The 20,229-nt window shown below is 35.9% G+C and overlaps 1 protein-coding gene across 4 annotated transcripts in view; it reads right to left on the bottom strand.

Moving 5' to 3' along the window:
* The window catches only part of EHBP1 (EH domain binding protein 1), a 500,368-nt gene that overhangs the window by 249,368 nt on the left and 230,771 nt on the right, over positions 1–20,229 (bottom strand). The window lies entirely within an intron of this gene.

Here is a 20,229-nt window from a genome sequence, read left to right as displayed (position 1 = left end):
CACTCCCATCCCCCACCCCCTAAGGACAGTTCTGTGCTTCTTAGCAAGCAGTGCTTATATTTAAGTTGCATACATATATATGTGTTGTGTGTGTGTGTGTGTATATATGTATGTATATATACATACACACACACACACAGAGGTATAAAGAGAGAATTGTTCTCCTATTAAGCCATTCAACAAACATTTAACATATTCAACACATAACTTTCCTTTCAACATAGTCTCAAGTGTTCTGACAAGTCTAGTTTATTCTAATGATTTGGTTGAAATAATCAACAAATGCCACAAGACAATTCAGACTGCCAGGATCTGAAAGGTAAATAACTCCAGGAAAAAAAAGGTATTCAGGGAAATAATAACAAACTGCTCCTCCTCTAGCTACAAACTGTCTGAGGATATATTATATGTAAGTAGCTCTTTTGTTTAAAGTTTGCAAAAAGCAACTTGGAAAGATGATAAACTATAAATATCTTCATTGCTGTGGTCCTTATGATCTCAATAACATGGTAATATAGCTAGGCCCCACAAGATTCAGGAGATGAGGAGTTTCTACCCTTGATTCTGATGTTCTTATATAACTTAAGAAATATCTTCTCATTACCTCCGTTTCTTAGTAATGAAATATCAACTACTGTCAACCAAATTTCAAAGGTAAGACAAGAAGAGGAGTTAACAAAGCTTCTGTGTATTGCTCAGAGCTTCTCCAAAATAATTTTTATTTAAAAACAAGTCTGTCTTAAGGCAAAGAATATTCTTTAAGCATTGAATTATTTTAAACTAAAGTAGCATATTAATCAGAACAATGTTTTATCATGTCATTGAGCATAAGATTGTTATTATAAGACACTGTATTTCAATAGTTGCTAGTTGACACAATGCTGATAAAAACCAACCATTATACCCAATTTATGTAAGACCACAGAGACATGCTACAGAAAAATGAGTCATTAAATTCATGATATAAAACATTAGTAACTATAGTATAAAGAAAATAGTATCACAAAAAAATTTTTTAGAGGGAAATCAGGTATTAAAAGACAAAAAAAATGGGTAGGGGCTTCCCTGGTGGCGCAGTTGTTGAGAACCTGCCTGCCAATGCAGGGGACACGGGTTCGAGCCCTGGTCTGGGAAGATCCCACATGCCACGGAGCAACTGGGCCCGTGAGCCACAATTACTGAGCCTGCGCGTCTGGAGCCTGTGCTCCTCAACAGGAGAGGCTGAGATAGTGAGAGGCCCGCGCACCGCGATGAAGAGTGCCCCCCGCTTGCCACAACTAGAGAAAGCCCACACACAGAAACGAAGACCCAACACAGCCATAAATAAATAAATAAATAAATTTTTAAAAAAAGTGGGTAGGATAATATTCACAGAGAATTGTGAAAATCTTATTTTCTGGAGAGCTTAGGGGTATTAAAGTACTAGCATACAGTTTTGTATACTCAAACTGGTAACTTTCCACAATGGAGCTGAAGTACACAGGTGAATTTTGTTTCTCTAATCAGTTATGCATCTCTCTTATAATGTCAGCAATTCCATTTTAACAGAATATAATTCATGAAAATATTCCACTTGCTCTTCTGTCAGTACAAATGCACCTATGTCCAATTACATAACGCAAAGTTCCAATTCTATACAAAGAAATAATTTAACTTAGATGTTTAAGAGTCTGTTATTTGTAATTCACTTCGTGGTTGTCTTTAAGCAAAAATTTATGTAGGCGCTTTCAACATATTAACTAAGTCTTTTAAGGTGGCTGATGTGGCAGAAAAATTAGAATGCCAAAAATCCATTCCATTATAAGACAAAGGAAGCTTTATTTACATATTACTGAGAGAATAGAAAAGAGAGAAAAGTGAAAGCAACAAACTGAAAAATCTTAAAACAAATACTTTTCTATTAAAAGTCTGCAGTGTCATTAGACTCCTACTGTAAAATAATTACCAAGTCTCTGTTCTAATGTCTTTCATCAGGGGAAAAAAGGCCTCATGCAGATTCATAACATCTTGTATGTGGCAGTATCTTTTACTGCTGAATTTCTATGAATAAACATGTGAAAAATTGCTCAAATATACTGCTGGTTTTAAATATCTCTGGTGTAGTATTAGGGGTTTGTTTTGATAGCTGACTGTCTTATCAGCTTCCTCCCTCCAGCTGGCAAAAAAAACAGAATTGAAAGCAACTCTGGTTGTCTTTCTCTCTTACTCATCTATGTGAAAGGCATTTGAAGGTAGTTAGCAGGAAGTAAGAAGAATAAACTAAATGGCTCTAGCAATTTAGAAGACAGACTGCAGTATACTACTGTGACCCAATAATAACTACAAAAATTATATGCCATCAAATTCATTTGGTATAAAGTTCAGACAATTTTTTAGTTTATAGAAACTAGAATGTGCAAGGCTGTGGTATTTTTCTTAACTCCCAGAAGTCACCTTTTAGTCAACTTATACTCATCTCCACAGACAGATAGTTGTTGGAGATACAGTAATCATCCACTAAAATACTTTCTATTCCAGTATCAACTTTAAATGGAAACGTCTATTACAATGCAAAAAAATATTATGTTCTGTTCTACTTCCTTAAGTTTTAAGGCTTCTTGATGAAATGCACACATTAATTTAAACCTCTAACAAATTTAAACTTTTTTTTTTTTTTCTTTTTTTTGCGGTATGCGGGCCTCTCACTGTTGTGGCCTCTCCCGTTGTGGAGCACAGGCTCCGGACGCACAGGCTCAGCGGCCATGGCTCACGGGCCTAGCCACTCCGCGGCATGTGGGATCTTCCCGGACCGGGGCACGAACCCATGTCCCCTGCATCGGCAGGCAGACTCTCAACCACTGTGCCACCAGGGAAGCCCTAAACTTTTAAATATTACTCAAAAATGTTATTTGGAGCTATAAGCTAGTACCTTCCATTCACTGTCTACAAAAAGCATAATAGATTAAAGAAAATAAGACAAAAGGGTAACTACTATCTAAAGTTACATAGTAATAAAATGGGTTATCCACATGAGAAAGGTTTTCTTGATTGAATCACGTCACTCACCTATTTTTCAAAAATTGTGAAAACACCCAGTAGTACTTAAATTGTTCTGGGCAAAGATTTCATTGAAAATCTGGTTGCTGTTTGTTTGTTTTTTAAGGAACTTCATACACAAACTCTTACTACATTTTAAAGAAATCTCAATCTTCTGAAGTCCATCCGTGTAAGAACCCCGAAGGGTCCCAAGATTCATGGTTAAGAGCCTTCAATGTGTATGACAGAAAGCTGGCTATGGCATCTATCACCAGTGCAGGCTACTGCCTGTCTACTGAGGGAAAGATGATTTCACAGATCCAGATAGTAGGGTAAGTGACTCCATATTTCAATATACATCCTGTTTGAAACCTTCTGCTTTTAAAGACGTGTTCTTTGGTCAAGCATTATCAATTCCAAACCTGGTATTCATGAGTTTCCACACCTGTTTTTTAACCTAATCAATTAATTAATTCCCTTGTCCCCCAAGTACTCCTTTTATTATTATTCCTAATAATAAAAAAAAGTTTATTATTTTCTGCTCATTTGTAAAGTCTCTCTGCCATTTATTATTAGCATGTATTGAATTCTTACTATATACCAAGCATTATGCAAGATTCTTTTTATGCCTTTAATATCTTTAATCTCAACTATCATTTTGTAAGATATTTCAGTTTTACAGATGAGAAAACAGAGGTTCTGAAAGGATAAATAAGTATAAAGTCCAAATTTACACTGCTAATAAGTATGATTCAAATCCAGGTCTAACTGAGCCCTTGAGCCTTTGGCCTTGCTTTTCCCACTCTCTAATGCTTCCCCAACTTTTCCTCTCAATTACCCTTAACAGTAAAGGAGCAGAATGCATACCTCTGAGGACCTGGGAAGTATAACCAAAAGCAGCTCAATCAAAACGTGACATTTCTTTGATTCATGTTTCATCTTTAAAATTCATATTACTTTTGCCTCTTTCTAAAATGATCCTGTGAATATTTCATTAAAAAAATACCTTTAAGTACATATTAGAGAAGAAAAGTTAACAATATAGAAAGATAAAAACTGCCACATATCTCTAGGGATAAACACAGGTAAGTTTGAAAAGCCGCTCCTAAAACGTTCTTGATAATTTCAGTCCATATTAACCCATCTATCTCTAATTTCTGTTATACTTTTCAACTATCACTATACATTAAACATAGCACATATCACTATTCTTGTTTCATGTGTGTATCTCTCAAACCAGATTGTAGTGTCTGAGTAGAGATGTTCTCGTGCATCCTCTGTAGTACTTTATTAGTACAGCTAAGCTCTAAACCCAGTGCCTAGGACAGTAAATGTTTGATGAGTGAATGAGTAAATAAATGGTAAAATGCATGGGCTTCAGAGTCTGAAGACTTGAGTTTGAGACCCGGCTAAGTGGTTTTCTGTGTGCTTTGGGGCTGGTCACTTAACCTCACTGAGATAAATAAATTATAATAATGTCCACTTTAGAGAGGTTTCGTAAGGATTAAATGAGGTATTTAATTGGATAACTTCCTCTATTCTTTAATAAAACTTTTCAAATATTATTTATGATTTATAAAGTTATTAACTGATCAGTTGATATAGTTTAATTTTATTTTAAGAGGCAGGTAAAGCAAGATCTTAAAATGAATGTAACACATTGGCCTAGCTAAGTAACTTTAGAAAGAAAACTGTAATAAATTCCAGTGAAGTATAACATCTGTTTAATATAACATCTGTTTAATTGATCTAAGTATGAGGGCTAAGTATGAGGGCACAAAATTATTTTCATAATGGAATACATTTCACAATGTATAAAGTACTGTCTTATACACTCATCCACCCCACTCCATTTTCCAAATTTTTAATTTGCTGAAAAAGTACATAAGCAGGTGACCCCAATGTTCCTAAAGCCACCTCCCTTCTGCATCAGAATTCTACTCCAGTAGGCCCAAGTTAGGGCCCAGGTATATGCATGGATGATTTAAGGCAGCGAATATTGGCTTAAACTAACAACATCAACAGTTCCTTCCTTTACCACTATTACCCACAACGTGAAGCACGTAAATCTGTAGATTCACCACAACTATACAGTGAATTTTTTAGTTTCTTAATTATCATATAATAGTTGTAAATTACTACAACCCTAGAAAAATCAACCACTCTTTTTAAAATGAAATACTCAAGAAAGTAATCTGTTGAACTATATGCTGTTCACAAACTAACCATGATCTCTCTTGCCTCTGCTCAAGTTAATCCAGCCACCGAAAGCACTCTCCAAAATCCCTGCAGCTGACTATCAGAAGTACTTAATTTCTTATCTAAAATCTCTTATTTGGATTTTAGGAAGGCAGTACAGTGTGTATGCCTACACTACAGTGCCCAGATAATAGCACATTCCCAGTGAGGTCTGAGGCAGCACTCCATAATCAAACATATTAATATATGTGCAGCAAAATGAATTTTCACACTAAGTGGAATAAATACTACAAATAGCCTCACTTCAGGACAGGTTTTGCCACCAAATGAGTTTGAACCAAATTTCCAAAAAATAATAAACACTTTAAAAAAGTCTTTAGGCAGTAGAGATTTTGGATTTTGAGATTACAAAAAAAGGACTGTAAAAATTTTATCTTTTAAAAAAATACAAATGAATGTATATGCAAAACAAACAGGCTGACAGATATAGAAAACAAGAGCCGTTACCACTGGGGAAAGGGAAAGGGAAGGGGCAAATTAGGGGTATGGGATTAAAGGATACAAACTACTATGTATAAAATAGATAAGCAACAAGGATATAAGCACAGGGAACTATAGCCTTATCGTGTAAAAACCTTTTTCTTTTTTAACATCTTTATTGGAGTATAATTGCTTTACAATGCTTTATTAGTTTCTGCTGTATAACAAAGTGAATCAGCTATATGTATACATATATCCCCATATCCCCTCCCTCCTGCATCTCCCTCCCACCCTCTGCAACCCATCCCACTAGGTGGTCACAAAGCGCGGAGCTATCCTCCCCATGCGATGCAGCTGCTTCCCACTAGCTATCTATTTTACATTTGGTAGTGTATATATGTCAGTGCCACTCTCTCACTTCATTCCAGTTGACCCTTCCCCCTCCCTGTGTCCTCAAGTCCATTCTCTACGTCTGCGTCTTTATTCATGTCCTGTCCCTAGGCTCGTCAGAACCATTTTTTTTTTAAGATTCCAAATATATGTGTTAGCATACGGTATTTGTTTTTCGCTTTCTGACTTACTTCACTCTGTATGACAGACTCTAGGTCCATCCACCTCACTACAAATAACTCAATTTCGTTTCTTCTTATGGCTGAGTAATATCCCACTGTATATATGTGCCACACCTTCCTTATCCATTCATCTGCCAATGGACACTTAAGTTGCTTCCATGTCCTGGCTATTGTAAATAGTGCTGCAATGAACATTGTGGTACATGACTCTTTTTGAATTATGGTTTCTCAGGGTATATGCCCAGTAGTGGGAATTCCGGCTCATATGGTAGTTCTATTTTTAGATTTTTAAGGAACCTCCATACTGTTCTCCATAATGGCTGTATCAATTTACGTTCCCACCAACAGTACAGGAGGGTTCCCTTTTCTCCACACCCTCTCCAGCATTTGTTGTTTGTAGATTTTTTGTTTATGGCCATTCTAACAGGTGTGAGGTGAACCTCACTGTAGTTTTGATTTACATTTCTCTAATGATTACTGATGTTGAGCATCCTTTCATGTGTTTGTTGGCCATCTGTATATCTTCTATGGAGAAATGTCTATTCAGATCTTCTGCCCATTTTTGGATTGGGTTGTTTGTTTTTTTGATATTGAGCTGCATGAGCTGCTTGTATATTTTGGAGATTAATCCTTTGTCAGTTGCTTTGTTTGCAAATATTTTCTCCCATTCTGAGGGTTGTCTTTTTGTCTTGTTTATGGTTTCCTTTGTTGTGCAAAAGCTTTTAAGTTTCATTAGGTCCCTCTTGTTTATTTTTGTTTTTATTTCCATTTCTCTAGGAGGTGGGTCAAAAAGGATCTTGCTGTGATTTATGTCATAGAGTGTTCTGCCTATGTTTTCCTCTAAGAGTTTGATAGTGTCTAGCCTTATACTTAGGTCTCTCCATTGTATACCCTTGCCTCCTTTATCAAAAATAAGGTGACCATATGCGCTTTGGTTTATCTCTGGGCTTTCTATCCTGTTCCGTTGATCTATATTTCTGTTTTTGTGCCAGTACCATACTGTCTTGATTACTGTAGCTTTGTAGTATAGTCTGAAGTCTGGGAGCCTGATTCCTCCAGCTCCATTTTTCGTTCTCAAGATTGCTTTGGCTATTCGGGGTCTTTTGTGTTTCCATACAAATTGTGAATTTTTTTGTTCTAGTTCTGTGAAAAATGCCATTGATAGTTTGATAGGGACTGCATTGAATCTGTATATTGCTTTGGGTAGTATAGTCATTTTCACAATGTTGATTCTTCCAGTCCAAGAACATAGTATATCTCTCCATCTGTTTGTATCATCTTTAATTTCTTTCATCAGTGTCTTATACTTTTCTGCATACAGGTCTTTTGTCTCCCTAGGTAGGTTTATTCCTAGGTATTTTATTCTTTTTGTTACAATGGTAAATAGAAGTGTTTCCTTAATTTCTCTTTCGGATTTGTCATCATTAGTGTATAGGAATGCAAGAGACTTCTGTACATTAATTTTGTATCCTGCTACTTTACCAAATTCATTGATTAGCTCTAGTAGTTTTCTAGTAGCATCTTTAGGATTCTCTATGTGTAGTCTCATGGCATCCGCAAACAGTGACAGCTTTATTTCTTTTTTTCTGATTTGGATTCCTTTCATTTCTTCTTCTTCTCTGATTGCTGTGGCTAAAACTTCCAAAACTATGTTCAATAATAGTGGTGAGAGTGGGCATCCTTGTCTTGCTCCTGATTTTAGAGGAAATGGTTTCAGTTTCTCACCAGTGAGAACAATGTTGGCTGTGGGTTTGTGATATACGGCCTTTATTAAGTTGAGGTAAGTTCCCTCTGTGTCTACTTTCTGGTGAGTTTTTATCATAAGTGGGTGTTGAATTTTGTCAAAAGCTTTTCCTGCATCTACTGAGATTATCATATGGTTTTTATCCTTCTGTTTGTTAATATGGTATATCACGTTGATTGATTTGCATATATTGAAGAATCCTTGCATTCCTGGGATAAACCCCACTTTAGCATGGTGTATGATCCTTTTAGTGTGCTGTTGGATTCTGTTTGCTAGTATTTTGTTGAGGATTTTTGCATCTATGCTCATCAGTGATATTGGCCTGTAGTTTTCTTTTTTTGTGACATCTTTGGTTTTGGTATCAGGGTGATGGTGGCCTCCTAGAATGAGTTTGGGCGTGTTCCTCCCTCTGCTATACTTTGGAAGAGTTTGAGCAGGATAGGTGTTAGCTCTTCTCTAAATGTTTGACAGAATTTGCCTGTGAAGCCATCTGGTCCTGGGATTTTGTTTGAAGATTTCTGATCACAGTTTCAACTTCAGTACTTGTGATTGGTCTGTTTATATTTTTTATTTCTTCCTGGTTCAGTCTTGGAAGGTTGTGCTTTTCTAAGAATTTGTCCATTTCTTCCAGGTTGTCCATTTTATTAGCAAATAGTTACTTGTCATAATCTCTCACGATTCTTTGTATTCCTGCAATGTCAGTTGTTATTTCTCCTTTTTCATTTCTAATTCTGTTGATTTGAGTCTTCTCCCTTCTTTTCTTGATGAGTTTGGCTAGTGGCTTATCAATTTTGTTTATCTTCCCAAAGAACCAGCTTTTAGTTTTATTGATCTTTGCTATCGTTTCCTTCATTTCTTTTTCATTTATTTCTGATCTGATCTTTATGATTTCCTTCCTTCTGCTAAGTTTGGGGTTTTTTTGTTCTTCTTTCTCTAACCGCTTTAGGTGTAAGGTTAGGGACTTTATTTGAGATGTTTCTTGTTTCTTGAGGTAGGATTGTATTGCTATAAATTTCCTTCTTAGAACTGCTTTTGCTGCAACCCATAGGTTTTATGTCGTCGTGTCTTCATTTTCAATTGTTTCTAGGTATTTTTTGATTTCCTCTTTGATTTCTTCATTGCTCTCTTGGCTATTTAGTAGCGTATTGCTTAGCCTTCATGTGTTTTTATTTTTTACAGTACTTTCCCCTGTAATTGACATCTAGTCACATAGCATTGTCATCGGAAAAGATATTTGATATGATTTCGATTTTCTTAAATTTACCAAGGCTTGATTTGTGACCTACGATATGATCTATCCTGGAGAATATTCCATGAGCACTTGAGAAGAAAATGTATTCTTTTGTTTTGGGATGGAATATCCTATAAATATCAATTAGTCCATCTTGTTTAATGTGTCATGTAAAGCTTGTGTTTCCTTATTTATTTTCATTTTGGATGATCTGTCCATTGGTGAAAGTGGGGTGTTAAAGTCCCCTACTATGATTGTGTTACTGTCGATTTCCCCTTTTATGGCTGTTAGTATTTGCCTTAAGTATTGAGGTGTTCCTATGTTGGATAAATATTTACAATTGTTATATCTTCTTGGATTGATCCCTTGATCATTATGTAGTGTCTTTCTTTGTCTCCTGTAATAGTCTTTATTTTAAAGTCTATTTTGTCTGATATGAGAATTGCTCCTCCAGCTTTCTTTTGATTTCCATTTGCATGGAATATCTTTTTCCTTCCCCTCACTTTCAGTCTGTATGTCTCCCTAGGTCTGAAGTCAGTCTCTTTTAGACAGCATATATATGGGTCTTATTTTTGTATCCAGTCAGCCAGTCTATGTCTTTTTGCTGGAGCATTTCATCCATTTACATTTAAGGTAATTATTGATATGTGTGTTCCTATTACCATTTTCTCAATTGTTTTGAGTTTGTTTATGTAGGTGTTTTCCTTCTCTTGTGTTTCCTGCCTAGAGAAGTTCCTTTAGCATTTGTTGTAAAGCTGGTTTGGTGGTGCTGAATTCTCTTAACTTTTGCTTGTCTGTAAAGGTTTTAATTTCTCCATCAAATCTGAATGAGATCCTTGCTGGGTAGAGTAATCTTGTTTGTAGGTTTTTCCCTTTCATCACTTTAAATATGTCCTGCCGGGGTAGAGTAATCTTGTTTGTAGTTTTTTCCCTTTCATCACTTTAAATATGTCCTGCCACTCCCTTCTGGCTTGCAGAGTTTCTGCTGAAAGATCAGTTGTTAACCTTATGGGGAATCCCTTGTATGTTATTTGTTGCTTTTCCCTTGCTGCTTTTAATATTTTTTCTTTGTATTTAATTTTTGACAGTTTGATTAATATGTCTTGACATGTTTCTCCTTGGATTTATCCTGTATGGGACTCTCTGTGCTTCTTGGACTTCATTGACTATTTCCTTTCCCATGTTAAGGGAAGTTTTTAACTATAATCTCTTCAAATATTTTCTCAGTCCCTTTCTTTTTCTCTTCTTCTTCTGGGACCCCTATAATTTGAATGTTGGTGCGTTTAATGTTGTCCCTGACGTCTCTGAGACTGTCCTCAATTCTTTTCATTCTTTTTTATTCTGCTCTGTGGTAGTTATTTCCACTATTTTATCTTCCAGGTCAGTTATCCATTCTTCTGCCTCAGTTATTCTGCTATTGATTCCTTCCAGAGAATTTTTAATCTCATTTATTGTGTTATTCATCATTGCTTGTTTGCTCTTTAGTTCTTCTAGGTCCTTGTTAAACATCTGTATTTTCTCCATTTTATTTCCAAGATTTTGGATCATCTGTACTATCATTACTCTGAATTCTTTTTCAGGTGGACTGCCTATTTCCCCTTCATTTGTTTAGTGGGTTTTTGTTTGGTGGGTTTTTACGTTGCTCCTTCATCTGCTGTGTATTTCTCTGTCTTCTCATTTTGCTTAATGTACTGTGTTTGGGGTCCTCGTTTCGCTGGCTGCAGGTTTGTAGTTCCTGTTGTTTTTGGTGTCTGCTCCCAGTGGTTGGTTCGGTGGGTTGTGTAGGCTTCCTGGTGGGGGACTGGTGCCTGTGTTTTGGTGGATGAGGCTGGATCTTGTCCTTCTGGTGGTCAGGACCACGTCCGGTGGTGTGTTTTGGGGTGTCTGTGAACTTATTATGATTTTAGGCAGCCTCTCTGCTAATGGGTGGGGTTGTGTTCCTGTCTTGCTAGTTGTTTGGCATAGGGTGTCCAGCACTGTTGCTTGCTGGTCGTTGAGTGGAGCTGGGTCTTAGCATTGAGATGGAGATCTGTGGGGAAGCTTTCATCATTTGGTATTATGTGGGGCCGTGAGGTCTCTGGTGGACCAATGTCCTGAACTTAGCTCTCCCACCTCAGAGGCTCAGGCCTGACACCAGGCAGGAGCACCAAGACAATGTCAATCACATGGCTCAGAAGAAAAGGGAGAAAAAAAGAAAAAAGTAAAAAAATAAAAATTAATTAATTAATTAAAATAATTAAAATTAAAATTTTTTTTAATTATTAAAGAAATAAAAAATTATTAAAATAAAAAAATGAAGTTACAAAAAAAGAGAGCAACCAAACCAATATACAAATCCAACAATAACAAGCACTAAAAACTATACTAAGACAAACATAAAAATCAGAAAGTCAGTCGCACACAGGAAACCCCAAGCCTACAGTTGCTCCCAAAGTCCACCGCCTCAATTTTGCATTGATTTGTTGTCTACTCAGGTATTCCACAGGTGCAGGGTACCTCAAATTGATTGTGGGCATTTAATCCACTGCTCCTGAGGCTGCACAGAGAAATTTACCTTTCTCTTCTTCGTTTGTAAGCTCCTGGGGTTCGGCTTTGGTTTTGGACCCACCTCCGCGTATAGGTTGCCTTCAGGCTTCTGTTCCCGCCCAGACAGGATGGGGTTAAACCAGCGGTTGATTAGAGGGCTGTGGGTCACTCATGCCAGGAGGAGGGAGGGGTATAGTAGTTATAATTGGAATGCGGGGTGAGCCTGCGGTGGCAGAGGAGAGTGTGACGTTGCAACAGCCTGAGCTCAGTGCACCGTGTGTTCTCCCATGGAAGTTCTCCCTGGATCACGGGACCCTGGCAGTGGCGGGCTGCACAGGCTCCCAGGGGTCGGGGTTGGGGGGATGAGACGTGTGGATAGCGACCTGTGCTTGCACACAGGATTCTTCGTGGCTGCAGCAGCAGCGTTAGCATTTCATGCCTATCTCTGGTGTCTGAGCTGATAGCCATGGCTCGTGCCCGTCTCTGGAGCTCGTTTAGGCAGTGCTCTGCCTTCTGTGGGCAGACAGGGAAGGAATCCCCTCTCCTCGCACACCCCGAAACAATGGTCTCTTCCCTCTTAGGCAGGTCCAGACTTTTCTCCGGACTCCCTCCAGCTAGCTGTGGCGCACTAGCCCCCTTCAGGCTGTGTTCACGCTGCCAACCCCAGTCCTCTCTCTGGGATCTGACCTCCGAAGCCCGAGCCTCAGCTCCCAGCCTCCTCCCACCCCGGTGGGTGAGCAGACAAGCCTCTCAGGCTGGTGAGTGCTGGTTGGCACTGATCCTCTGTGCGGGAATCTCTCTGCTTTGCCCTCTTCACCCCTGTTGCTGCGCTCTCCTCCGTGGCTCTGAAGCTTCCCCCCCCCACACCCCCATCTCTGCCAGTGAAGGGGCCTCCTAGAGTGTGGAAACCTTTCCTCCTTCACAGCTCCCTCCTCGAGGTGCAGGTCCCGTCCCTATTCTTTTGTCTGTTTTTTCTTTTTAATTTTGCCCTACCCAGGTGTGTGGGGAGTTTCTTGCATTTTGGGAAGTCTGAGGTCTTCTGCCAGCATTCAGTAGGTGTTCTGTAGGAGTTGTTCCACATGTAGATGTACTTTTGATGTATTTGTGGGGAGGAAGGTGATCTCCATGTCTTACTCTTCCACCATCTTGAAGGTCCCCCTCATGTAATAACTTTTAATGGAGCATAATCTGTAAAAATACTGAATTGCTATGCTGTACACCTGAAATTAATATAATATTGTAAATTAACTATACTTCAATTAAAAAAATAACTTTATCTTTTAGGTTTCAACTTATACATCACTTTCAATAGAAAGCTTCCCGTTACCCACCAAGAATGGGTTAGGTACTCTTTATATGCGCACATTTAACACCCTATACTTTTATTGTAGTGGTTGCCTGTTTATTTCTCTCTCAGACTGTAGGATACTTGGAGTCAGGAGCCATATCTTTTTCAATATTATACTCTCAATAACTAGCAAATATCTATGACATGGTATCCATTTAATCAAGTTAGTGAATGAATAAGCAAATATGAATACCAAGACTTTAATCTGCTGAAGTTTTATATTGTTCTACTTGCTTCATCTGTAAGGTATGATTAACATTAATAAAGATGATGAACTGGGACAAAAATCAGAAAATCTAACCAAAAAGACTACCCAATAGCATACACATGTAAGATACACATAATAGTATGAAAATAGTGCTTTGTTGCTGCTAAATAAAACTTAAATTTGTTAGCTAGGACATTTTACAAAGTAAACTACTACATGAAATAAACTGTTTAACATGCAGTAGTTTATTTACTACTTTAACACAGGGTTTCTTGCATTACACATAGATAAATACCTTACAGTGGACTTTAGATGTTAATCCATGTAAGGTCCCTTCCTGTGTCAGGAATTTTAGAGTGTAGGATTTGAAGATGGTAACTTGCTTTCTTCTAATTCATATAATCTAATAAAATTGACAATTAACAAAAAAATGACAGGCAAGATGAAAAGGGAAAACTAAATAAGTATTTAAGCAAATAGGTAGTTACACAAGAATTTTAGGATTTTGAGAATTCTGTCAGGCTCAAGGCATATATGATCATTCTTGGGCATACCTTTCTTTAAGTGCAACAAAAGCATCTCCATTACTTTCTTTAAAGCCAAAGGGTCACTTCAGAATAAAGGAGATGGAATTTTCCTTCAGAAACGCAATCTGAGATATTTCTGAACTGGAACAACACACTAAATATTTAATATAAGGAAAATGAAGGAGGAAAAAAGAAGTGTATATGTATGGACTTTCTCTGAAATTTAACCACAATGAGATTGAGCTGGCTCACAAAGCTTCATTTAACTACTAGCTATATCTAGAATACCCTACCTAATTTACACAGACAGTCACCATTCACATAATCATATATAACAGAAAGTTGACAGGATAATTAAAAGATCAGGAAAGGCTGTCTGAACTATGAGCTTCCTATTCTAAATGCAGGAGTTTAATTCTAAGGGGGCTGGGGGAAAAGCCTTGTTGCTTCTAATATTAACTTAAATACCTTCTATATGAAAACAAGAACACATAATATCACTTCTCAAGGAACAAAATAGTTAATTTTGAACCTTAGGTCTACCAGGTCAGAAAGATGATCTACAAGGAAATTAAGTTTACAAAAAATTAAAAAAACAAAACAAAACAAAAAAACCCTTTCTAGATTGATCACCTTTTCTAACATGCCAATAACTTTTAACAAGTTCCCAAACTGATGGTGTTCAAAAGTGGCCTTCGTTATTTACAGAAGAAATGATACAATATCTAAGATTAACTTTAAATAATCTGGTTTAAAAACAGTGGGAATGAAATAAAAGTGGGGATGAAATAAGTTTACCAAAGTATTGAAGATTATTGAAGCTTGGAGATGGGTACATAGAGGTTTATTACTCCTCCTACGTTTTTTTTCTTATTTTTTTTACATTGAAGTATAGTTAATTTACAATGTTGTGTTAGTTTCTGGTGTACAGCAAAGTGATTCAGATATATATAGATATGCATATATCTATATATATCCTTTTTCATATTCTTTTCCAGTACAGTTTATTACTATAAACTATAAGATATTGAATATAGTTCCCTATGCTATACAGTAGGACTTTGTTGTTTATCTGTTTTATATATAGTAGTTTGTATCTGCTAATCCCAAACTCCTAATTTATCCCTCTCCTACCCTTTCCCCTTTGGTAACTGATGTTTTTTTTCAGTGTTTGTGAGTCTGTTTCTGTTTTGTAAAAACGTTCATTTATATTACTTTTTAGATTCCACATATAAGTGATATCATATGATATTTGTCTCTCTCTGACTTACTTCACCTAGTATGATAATTTCTATTATCATAGTGAGTAAATGAGATAATGTGTATATAGCATTCCACACAGTACCTGATATATAGTAAGTATCCAATAAATTTGTTAGGGTAATATATTTTGGAGACTTCTGCATTTTATTGGGATATTTTATATTAAACAAAAACTCTAAATTTCACTGATTGTGGGGTTATAACAAAGTGCAAAGAAAATAAAGATATCAAAATTCCATTTTTGAATGCTCTTTGGAGCATGTCTTCTCAGTGTCACAATAATTTACCAAGAGACTTTCAAACAAAACCCAGACTTTACAAGAGAAAAAGACAGTCCTTTGAAATTCACTAGGTCTTCTGTATGTAATGTGGAAACATACATACAGAAAGCATGTATTAAAATGTAAAGCAGAGCACAATATTATAACATGTTATTGCTACAGGAATAGAACTGTTTCTCTAGACAAGAGTCAATTTCATCATCCACCACTGAGGGGAGCTGTAACCTAGGAAAAGGTTTATATAGCATTGCAAGGTTAAACTTTCTAGAACCTTGTAATATTGGTTTAATAAATTCTTATTAAAATATCTTTCAAATTAATTTGAAAAGTATGCCTGAATTCTCTTTTGGAGACCTTACAAGAAATAATAAAGCTCATTATATCTATGTAACCGTAACAGTGGAATCCCTATCCCCCTTCCTTGTTTTTTCTCTTTAGCACTTATATATTTAACATGTATTTAACATATATTATATATTTATATTATCTAACATAGTATATATTTCCCATACATTAATTTTTATTTTCTGTCTCTCTCTCTCTCACACACACAAATGTAAACTCCATGAGGAAGAGATTTTTAATGTGCTTTATATACCACTCTATTTCCAGTAACTAGAAGAGTGCCCAGCACAAAATACATACTCAGTGAATTAACTGCTACTGAATGAATGAACGAATATGATGATGTCAAGCAAAGTGAACTGCTACTACCTGAAAAATGTAATGTCTACTTATATTGAATTTAGGTTTAAAAGAAAATTTCTAAGAACAGTTCTTTAATCCTATAGATGAGTATATAGAGAGATCCCATGAGAATGGCTTAGTATACATTCATACTAGAATCCCTCTTAAATCATCTGAATGTCACAGAGAATTGGTCAATTAAAGGGAAGAATTATAAATACTGATACACAAACATTTTAATTTTGTTTAATACATATTAATGTGTTTCATTCACCAGTTTTCATGGCCTCTTCTTTGAGTGTAATTTCGTTGACTGCCAATTTTCTCATAATCAACAGCCATAACGTATCATTAGTGTACTTCAATCACTTTTAAATGAAATCAATATATAAGGACAAAAGAAAAATAATCTGAATGCAAAATCCATTCAGATTTTCATAAATTTTCCCAATTTTTTACAGTTGTATTTCCACACCAGATTTGACAGCAGTTTTTAACAACTCACTTCTATCAACTCTTTCTAATGCATTTTAACGGTTTTCATGAAATAATGCTTCAAACTGATATTTCACTGGCCTAGGAAACATCTAATTAAATTATATAATTACAATAACGGGTCAACAGCATTACACGAGGCCTTGTAAGGGGTCAAACTCAACTTACAACTCACCTGTGAGAGAAGTGTGCAGAAGTGTGTCAGAGAGTAGCCTACTAACCATGTTGACACATGTGGGATTAAAACCAGGACGTTTACAGACAGAATGGAAAGTATGAGGTAATCCATGTAAATTAACTGGAGACTGATCAGGAGAACCTCTACTGTAATGACGTATGGATCCCTCACATAGTATCTCACTGCCACTAGAGTCTACTTTTTGAATTTTTCTTCAATATAGTTGATGAATGCTAATTCCCGTCTTAAAAAGAATAAACCTTACAGGATACTGAGTTTGACTATAATCATTCATTCACTCACTCCTTCAACAACATATAATAATTGAGTACCTAGTACACAAAAGGTACTATGTAAAAAAATTGTGGTGGCTACAAATATAAGTGGAATAGAACTCTTCCCCTATTACTTTGCCAAGCAAGAGTCCTTTTAGCACCTCAGAAAACTGACCTAGGTTTTCCAGAAGAAGAAAAAGAGTTAACACACCTGGATAGGTAAAGAAAAAAAATATTCTCAAAATTCATTTTTCTCTCACCATATAGAAGTTGGTCCCAGCAGAAAGAAATTAAGTTCCTCCTGAAAACTAAAGAGGGAGACATGCCCAATTCTAGTCTATCTTCCATGTGAGAATACACCACTTTTGTTTTGTTTTAGGGTTAATTATATAAACTCATCCTTTCACATTAAACAGTTCACAATTTATGATAGTTGTCCTAATTTAAAGTATGTAAATTAATGTGTTCTCCTTTAAGTTAATATATTTTAAATGGTTTAGTCACAACATGTGCATTCATGCTCTTTCCCATGCATTAATAAGAGTAAAACAATTTCACCACAGTTCCTAAGTCTGGTAACTTTATACAATGTAAGTAAATAATGGATACATTTAATACTTACCTCTTTTAAAAAATAAACATTATGCTATTAAAATAGGTCAAATCCCATAAATGCCTCTTCAAAAACAAACAAACAAAAAAACCTGCTATAAAAACAGGCAAAAGTCAACAATAAAAAAATCATAAGAAACTCATCTAATAAACTATTTGTTATTTTCTTGCATTAGGTTCCTAGCAATCATCATCATTATTGCTGTCACTATTATTAAGAGCTAAGGAATTAATTGTGTGTTCCTCTCACATTCTGATTAATTTTACTTCTCTTCAAATTAGGTCTTCAATACATAGATTCCCTTAAGTTCTGACCATCTCTTTAAAGATGGCGGGTTTTGTTTTTTGTTTTTTTAATACCTATGGCTGAGAAGTTAGGTTTCTACTACAAAGGCTAATACGTGAAAAGTATGTTTACATGAAAAGTGAGTTTAAACCACAATTCAATTTTCTTTCTTTCATTCTTTGTTTTTTTTTCCCCCTAATCCTGGCATAGGAAATAACTATTATAGCAACAAGGAGTAGGGGGAAAGAATGGTTGTGTTAAAAAAGTTCAGGGCTTCCCTGGTGGCGCAGTGGTTGAGAGTCCGCCTGCCGATGCAGGGGATACGGGTTCGTGCCCCGGTCTGGGAAGATCCCACATGCCGCGGAGAGGCTGGGCCCGTGAGCCATGGCCGCTGGGCCTGTGCGTCCGGAGCCTGTGCTCCGCAATGGGGGAGGCCACAACAGTGAGAGGCCCGCGTACAGCAAAAAAAAAAAAAAAAAAAAAAAAAGTTCAGAATAGGAAACTTGCAATAATACTCATAATCCATTCCAGAAATAAAAATATACAGAAAATATATATGCCAATATTGATTGTTTAAAGAAAGATATAAATTAGGGAGTTATTAATTGATCCCAAAATGACATGCCAGATAACTCTTTTAAATATTTCATTCTCCATGAACTTGAAAATCAAAAATTTGATCTACAAAAAGATAATTTTCAAAAAAGTTTATAAAAATATTCCTATTGACTGAAACAAAGTCATGGACCTAGAAAATCCCTCTGAGATCATTTAGTAGAAACTTTTCATTTTACAGATGAAGAAATTAAGTCCTAGAAAATAATCTCAAGGTCACCAGCTTTGAAGGCACATCAGGATTTATACTCAATTCTAACCAATCAAAAGCTCAAGTCTTCTCTATACTATGATATGGGAGAAAGGAAAATGCATTTTTTTCAAATAAGAATATGAGGAGGAAGGATGACAAGAAGGTAGAAAATCTTTCAGCTATTAAAAAGCATAATGATGGCTGGAAATCTCCACAAATGCAGTGTTCTCTCCACAATGTAACTCAGAGTAAGGTCTCCAAAATCTTCTGATGACAGAGTAAAATTTAACCTCTAGTAACAGTTCAATTAAAATGTTGGCGTTATAAAGTTTTATAAACAATATGAATAATAGTTAAAAGTCATCTATATTATTTTTATTAATTTTTGTGAATCTAATTTAATAATAAACACTTGGAAAGAAGAAATGCTAATGTATTTTTTTTCCATTTTCCTCCTATGGCCACTCCCTTACCTAACAGTCAGATTTCTAGCAACTTCAATCACTTGAGTAATAAATAGGCAAATGAGCAAAATAAGCTGCTGGGCTTAAATATATTTTTCATAAAAAGGATATAAATGTACTCTTCGACTTGAGAAACACATACCCCAGTATGGAAAGTATAATCCAAAATATACCTCTTTATCTCATGATCCATTTAAATCTCACTGTTTTAATTTTAGTATTTCTCTATAGACCTTTAAAATATTTTTATAAAATATATAACACAGAACTTAAAAATATTTTTCCTAAAATCCTATAGATTTGAATGCCTTTTGCATCCAAACCTGATCTATATCATATAGCTTTTTTTTTTTAACTTGTACCTTTCAGTAACAGCTTATAACCTATTCCTCAGAAATTTAGAACTGCTGTGCCTCTATCCTAAGATTAATTAGAGGTGTAATAAGAACACCTTTCTAAAAAAATATAAAGTTAGTGTTTACATACTTCTACCATTAATTACAACCCCAAATTAACTGGCTAATTCTTTAGTACATCAAATTAACAAAGACGTATAGTAGAGCCACGGGTATTGAAAACCGTAAAACCATCCATTGGGGAGAAGCTCTTAACTTAATGAAAGCTAGATTTTTAAGGCTGTAACCAATTTCAAGAAATGTAAGTTTGTTTTTAAAACCTCAATGCTATTCCAAGTATAGTGTTCAAACCTATTACTATAGAAAATCCAGAACTGTTAACATGTGTGAACCATAACACAATGACATTGGCTTGATACCCAGCCATCAGAACTCCTTCCACTGTGTTTGGACCTGACCTCCTTCCCAAGCTTCCCAGATCTTCATGTCTAAAAATGGCCCAGCTACTGCTGGAGAAAGTATAAGATTCCTTTCACCACTGAGATATAAAACAAAGTCAGGCACAGAAAGGAAGAGTATGCTGTTATAAAGCATGTTATAAAACTGTTACAAATATACTTTAGAACTTTAATAACAATCATGGTAATGATGTCGAAGACAGTGATAAAAGCTAA

Source organism: Mesoplodon mirus, assembly GCF_964341445.2.
Source record: "Mesoplodon mirus genome assembly, chromosome: 14".
Taxonomy (NCBI): Eukaryota; Metazoa; Chordata; class Mammalia; order Artiodactyla; family Ziphiidae; genus Mesoplodon; species Mesoplodon mirus.
The sequence above is the reverse complement of the archived record's forward strand: the minus strand, read 5'-3'. Positions and strand labels throughout refer to the sequence as shown.